At 40.0% G+C, this 6,243-nt stretch overlaps 1 long non-coding RNA gene across 1 annotated transcript; it reads left to right on the plus strand.

Annotated features, from left to right (window-relative positions):
• Window positions 1-1,085: 1,085 nt before the first annotated feature.
• LOC144799043 (uncharacterized) lies at window positions 1,086-2,915 on the plus strand. Its single transcript, XR_013603736.1, has 3 exons — window positions 1,086-1,191; window positions 2,336-2,432; window positions 2,783-2,915. It is a non-coding gene; the product is annotated as an uncharacterized LOC144799043 (long non-coding RNA).
• Window positions 2,916-6,243: the final 3,328 nt, after the last annotated feature.

Raw genomic sequence — 6,243 nt, forward strand, 5'->3', positions numbered from 1 at the left:
TGCAAAAAGACAGAGGAATCCACGCCAAGGATGTCAGGTCCTTTTTCTATTTGAAGTACTCCCATGAGTCTTTGAAAATAGAGGAGAATGGACGACGTAGGGTATAATGATTGGTGCACTCTGAGGGACAATTTCACCAATTTTTTCCCTTGTTTTGCACTTCTACCAACTACCAGGGCACCGTCCAACCCTAAACTGACTAATGAGTACTCAAAGAATGAGCTGGGAGTGCTATATCTAAGAAAGTACAATTATTTAATTGCATTTGGCACAACAAGTCTATATTAGAACCAACAATCATGAAACAACAATTCTCCAAAACAATATTATTCTTGGGTTCTCGATGTATTTCTTATACTGCCAACAGCCAACGCGTTTCGTCCCGGAGATAGGACGTCATCAGGGCTGTAAATGTAAGAACAAAATATATATATACATGAGTCCAAATTCTACAACTCCCTATATTAACAAAATTACAAAACATAAATGTTCCTATATTATTATGACACAACGCAACCTGGTACCATATGGAAATTCAAATGTTCATTAGCAATTCTACAGCATCTGCTAAAGAGATTTGGCGGGATTCTTCGTGTACTAAGTCGCCAGTACAAGTGGTACAACATTTTATTCCTTACAAATGTTTTTTTATATATAAATTGACATACTGGGATAATATACGGGCAACCTGGTCAGTGTTTATCTCTATTGGCAAAAATTATGCCATGTTTAATACAATCTTTCATCAATTGAACTTTTTGATTTGCTCACCTTGCGAAACAATATTCATTCGATATTTCCACATCTACAATATTTCAATTCCTAAAATATCGGAGGCTCCCAACGGCAATCATTGACATTCTTCGATCTACAAGTATAATACCATATTCTATTAGTAATCAACTCTAATACTCCATTAGAAGTTTTCAATCTCCCTTACTCCTTATGACTGAGAAGCGTTGCCTTTCCTTTAGCGATTCTTTTCAGTAGAACACCATTGTTTATTAAATAGAGCAATTTCTTGTATCTCTCCAACACGATAAATTTGTCTCGAAAATAAGAGATCATATGATGATCATAGAAATGAGGACGGCCCAGTGATGGAACGCACGGGATTAGTTGGATGCGGAAAACGGAAATAGACAGGCCTATACCGGGTGGAATACGGATGACGGACCGCATTGAAAGAAGGTCTAGAATGAACGCATAGTATGATAATATATGGGTCGAACCTTGATGTATAAAACGGAAGTAGAAGGACCCACACCGGATGTAATATAGGTGTCAGACCTTATTGGAAGCAGGCTAGGTTACACAGGTGTTTTACGTTTGATTTTACCCGGGAACTTTACCGAACTGTGATTGGACATTCAGCTCTTTAAATTGTGTGGGGACGGATAGGGAGGTTGCTGACGGGATTTATCGAACCCGGGTGGAGACGAGGGACCAAGGCTCCTAGTATAACGGTGAGTGCGCAGTCCACGAGGAGATAACTAAGAAATAGTTACGAGAGAATTTATAGCAATATTAATGGTTTGGTGTACTTGGTTTTTATGTCCTGAATTAGAATACGGATTTGACAGTGAAGACACAAGGTCATGAACATGGATTGTGGGGGAAAAGGGATAATCATCTTTTAGATGCTTAGGTGAGTTACTTTCCGGTAATTTGAATTTTAGATAGCAAGTAGTGCAAGGACTTGTGGCCTAAATATATCAGTGAACGAGGAGCCTAAAGGAAGATTTGTTTGTTCATAATAGGTTTGACTTTTGGAGAAGCGTCCCCGCAGGATTGAAATATGTTATGAGAGGATTTATTGTGGGTTGAAAAATCGGATGATTCACCGACAGGTACATTTATTCATTTTTTGGAACTGAGCAAAAACTAATAAGAAAGTTGTAGGGAATGGGAGAGACCAGAATAAGATAGACTATGGTACAGGGTCTCTCATTCCTAGACTAATGTATCGAGTAGAGAGAAAATAAGAAATTGCCCCATTTTTATGGTATTCTACTGAAGAGAATCTCTTAATGAAAGGCAACGCTTTTACAAGTATTCATCTTGGAAAAGAGTAAATGAATAAAAAAGTCGCAGTGAGGGAATGGGAGAGACTAGAATAAGATTTACTATAGTATATGATCTCTTATTTTCGAGACAAATTTATCGTGTTGGAGAGATACAAGAAATTTCTCTATTTAATAAACAATGGTGTTCTACTGAAAAGAATCGCTAAAGGAAAGGCAACGCTTCTCAGTAATAAGGATTCAGGGAGATTGAAAACTTCTAATGGAGTATTAGAATTGATTACTAATAGAATATGGTATTATACTTGTAGATCGAAGAATGTCAATGATTGCCGTTGGGAGCCTCCGACATTTTAGGAATTGAAATATCGTAGATGTGGAAATATCAAATGAATATTGTTTCGCAAGGTGAGCAAATCAAAAAGTTCAATTGATGAAAGATTGTATTAAACATGACATAATTTTTGCCAATAGAGATAAACACTGACCAGGTTGCCCGTATATTACCCCAGTATGTCAATTTATGTATAAAAAAACATTTGTATGGAATAAAATGTTGTACCACTTGTACTGGCGACTTAGTACACGAAGAATGCTGTAGAATTGCTAATGAACATTTGAATTTCCATTTGGTACCAGGTTGCGTTGTGTCATAATAATATAGGAAAATTTATGTTTTATGTTTTGTAATTTTGTTAATATAGGGAGTTGTAGACTTTGGACTCATGTTTATATATATTTTGTTCTTACATTTACAGCCCTGATGACGTCCTATCTACGGGACGAAACGCGTTGGCTGTTGGCAGTATAAGAAATACATCGAGAACCCAAGAATAATATTGTTTTGGAGAATTGTTGTTTCATGATTGTTGGTTCTAATATAGACTTGTTGTGCCAAATACTCCCATGAGTCATTGAGCTGACGAGCTCGTGGATGAAGCACCTGCGTGCCAGTGAGCGGTATCGGACATAATGTAATGTTTGGCAGCCTACTCAGCAAACCCCAAAATACAAGACTGTGTTCTCTACTGATGACAGTTAATAAACCAGAAACACGTGTCTAGAGATCAGCACTATCTGCGCCAACCTTGGCGAAACACTCAAAAATATCAGGGCGAGCTACAAGAGACTGCATTTACCAGAATGCCAGGGGCGAACCTTGTCTGAGAGGTCAGCGGTGTTCTCCCACATCCTGTTTTCTATTTAAAGTACTCCTGTGAGTCATTGAGCTGAGGAGCTCAAGGATGAAGCACCTGCGCGCCACTGAGAGGTACCGGACCTGATGTAATATTAGACAGCCTGCTCAACAAACCCCAAAATACAAGAATGTATTCTCTACTGATGGCGGTTAATAAACCAGAAACACGTGTCTGGAGATCAGCACTATCTGCGCCAACATTGGCGAAACACTCGAAAATATCGGAGCGAGCTACAAGAGACTGCATTTACCAGAATGCCAGGGGCCAACCTTGCCTGAGAGGTCAGTGGTGTGCTACCACATTCTGTTTTCTATTTAAAGTACTCCTGTGGGTCATTGAGCTGACGAGCTCGTGCATGAAGCACTTGCGCTCCAGTGAGAGGTACAGGACCTGATGTAACATTTGGCAGCCTATGCAGCAAACCCCAAAATACAAGAACGTGTTCTCTTCTGATGACGGTTAATAAACAAGAAATACGTGTCTAGAGATCAGCACTATCTGCCCCAACCTTGGCGAAAAACTCGAAAATATCGGAGCGAGCTACAAGAGACTGCATTTACCAGAATGCCAGGGGCAAACTTTGCCTGAGAGGTCAGCGGTGTGCTCCCACATCCTGTTTTCTTTTTGGATTCCAGGTCTAACACTGATAATGAAAAATGTCTCTAAGTGTGCAAAAATGAGTGCCGCTGCCGAGCACGTGCAACCACCAGTACACATTAAGCACTGCCTTAGGCCCTCAACCCAAATTGGAGGCTTTTGTGGGCTAAGAGGGGTACAAGGGACCAATCCTGTAATGACATCAGAAGTCAAAGGGCACATGATGTCACTTCTGCTATATTTTACTTTGCGGGGAATCTACGCCCATGTGCTTGGACTAGAAATACTGCATAATCTGCAATATGAATTGTAAATGGAATACAAATGCAATGGGAAATCAAGATTTTTATTAGTGGAGCAAGGTGATAGTATAGGAAAGAAAGCTGAGATGATGGTGGACTTTCATTCCTGCACCTCTATACCAGTTTTCTCTTGTGTTGATCTGGCGCAACAAACCCAGACACCAACCATCTTATGGTGTCACTGTGCTCCAGATCCTGATCGAGTAGTTAAATGGTGTGCGCAGGATGAAAAAAGTCCAACAAATAAACGTAGAATTTTCAAAAAAGTTCTTTTATTGTCAGGATTGTAGATTAATTCAAAGACAAAGATTCAGCCAACGCGTTTAGTTCTCATTGAGAACTTCGTCAGGGCTTCTCAGGGTAATCTCCCTTCTGAAGAAACAAACGCATGTAAATTTGTGTGTGTCGTGAGAAAATTTGCATTAAAATTGCACTGAGTGGGAACCAAAGGATTGAAGGTGTTCTTTGTGCAACAGAATTCAAAACGTGGTATGGGTCCCATTCTCAGGAAAAGAAGTCCAGTAAGGTTCATCCAAACAGTAAAACTGCAATCAGTCTGTATCAAAGTAAGGTGAAGTAAAATTCTCAAAAAAGAGCATCCAAAAGGCTCTTTAGCAATATAGGCGTGTGTTAAATCTGTATAATAATTGCCCTGACACACACCGTAGTAGGAACTCCAGGCAGTAATTCTGGAGAAAGAAAGGGTATATTCAAGAACAAAAGAGTGACTCAAAGATAACCATAAAGATAGTTATCCTCCAAAGTTTAAAGAGAAGAGGACATCAAGAATGTTCGTTAAAAGAACCCTCACTCACCGACCTGGTCGGTGACATGCTTCATCATAGGGTTCTACCAGAGAAGCCAAATACTTCCCTGGTATGCTTCCACGCCTCACTTACAGCGAAGCAGGATGTTCTATGCATATGTGCAAAGATAGTGAGGTGTGAAGGTAAAATTTAAAAAGTGTTTGCGACTGGCCCGTCCAATAATTTATTAAAGGCTGCCCAAATACTAATAAAAACGTGAAATGGATGTAAGTCAGTCCTATAAAGTGGCTGGTAGCATCCAAAAGTTTTTTTAAAAAATGGTCAACATGTTTCTGCTTAGATGCATTATTATCAAAGCATTCGTCAAGACCTAGAAAACATTCCACAGCGGTATGCACACGCTAAGGCGCACCCTAACCTGTGGAATATAATGTACAAGTCACAGTTATACCCAACGGTCTAAAAGACCTTTATGTTAATTATAACTTTTTCCCAATAAATGACTTGCACCATGGACTCTCGGGGTAGTAGGAAGGGCGTTTGGGTATTTCCCGTATCGCCCATTCCTGGCCTGCACACCTACGTGGGTCCGCCCTGGTCCGAATGGGAATAACCCATCACCAAGGTGATGGTATATTCTACATCTTTTATGCTGCACATATCCTGTCTGCGGTATTACAAGTTCCTTAGGATGTAATGGAATTGTAGAACGGCAGACGGGGTCCGTCACATTTGTGACGCAGTATCCCATGCGCCAAGATCGTAATCAGGCCCCTAGTCTCCATGCAGGAGCTCTCGGCATCTTTGAGAATCCTTTCTTAAACTGACAGCAAGAACACAACACTCACAAAGGGACAGCCAAGGAAGTAAATGGGCTACAATATGTATTTCCAACTGGTTCACAACATAATTCAAATTGATGCAAATTGAGATGCTGCCTTTATAAGATGAGCCGGAGAGAAAGCCAGTTAAATCCATCCGAGTGAATGAGTCTAAGTCTGATTGGACGGAGCAGTGAGATGGAAAAGCACTTTTTCTGTCGCAGTCTGGGTACCGCATGTTCTGCAGCACAGATCTAGGATACTGCTTTTATCAGAGCAATGGTAATCAATTAATGATGCACCAGTGAGCAATGCAATAAATGTAAAGTAAATGATGACGGCCTCGTAATGTTAACATCTAACTCTGTATTTTATTATGTAATATACCAAGGATAGTCATATTTTTACGTGCTTTCATGCCACTTTTACTGACTTTATGGGCCATGGAAAAGGGTCTCATAGAAAAGAAATCATATCAGCTCGAACATTTTTATGGTGTATGCAGCGTTTTGAGAGAAATTAATGTGTTTTCT

Source organism: Lissotriton helveticus, chromosome 12, assembly GCF_964261635.1.
Source record: "Lissotriton helveticus chromosome 12, aLisHel1.1, whole genome shotgun sequence".
NCBI classification, from domain to species: domain Eukaryota; kingdom Metazoa; phylum Chordata; class Amphibia; order Caudata; family Salamandridae; genus Lissotriton; species Lissotriton helveticus.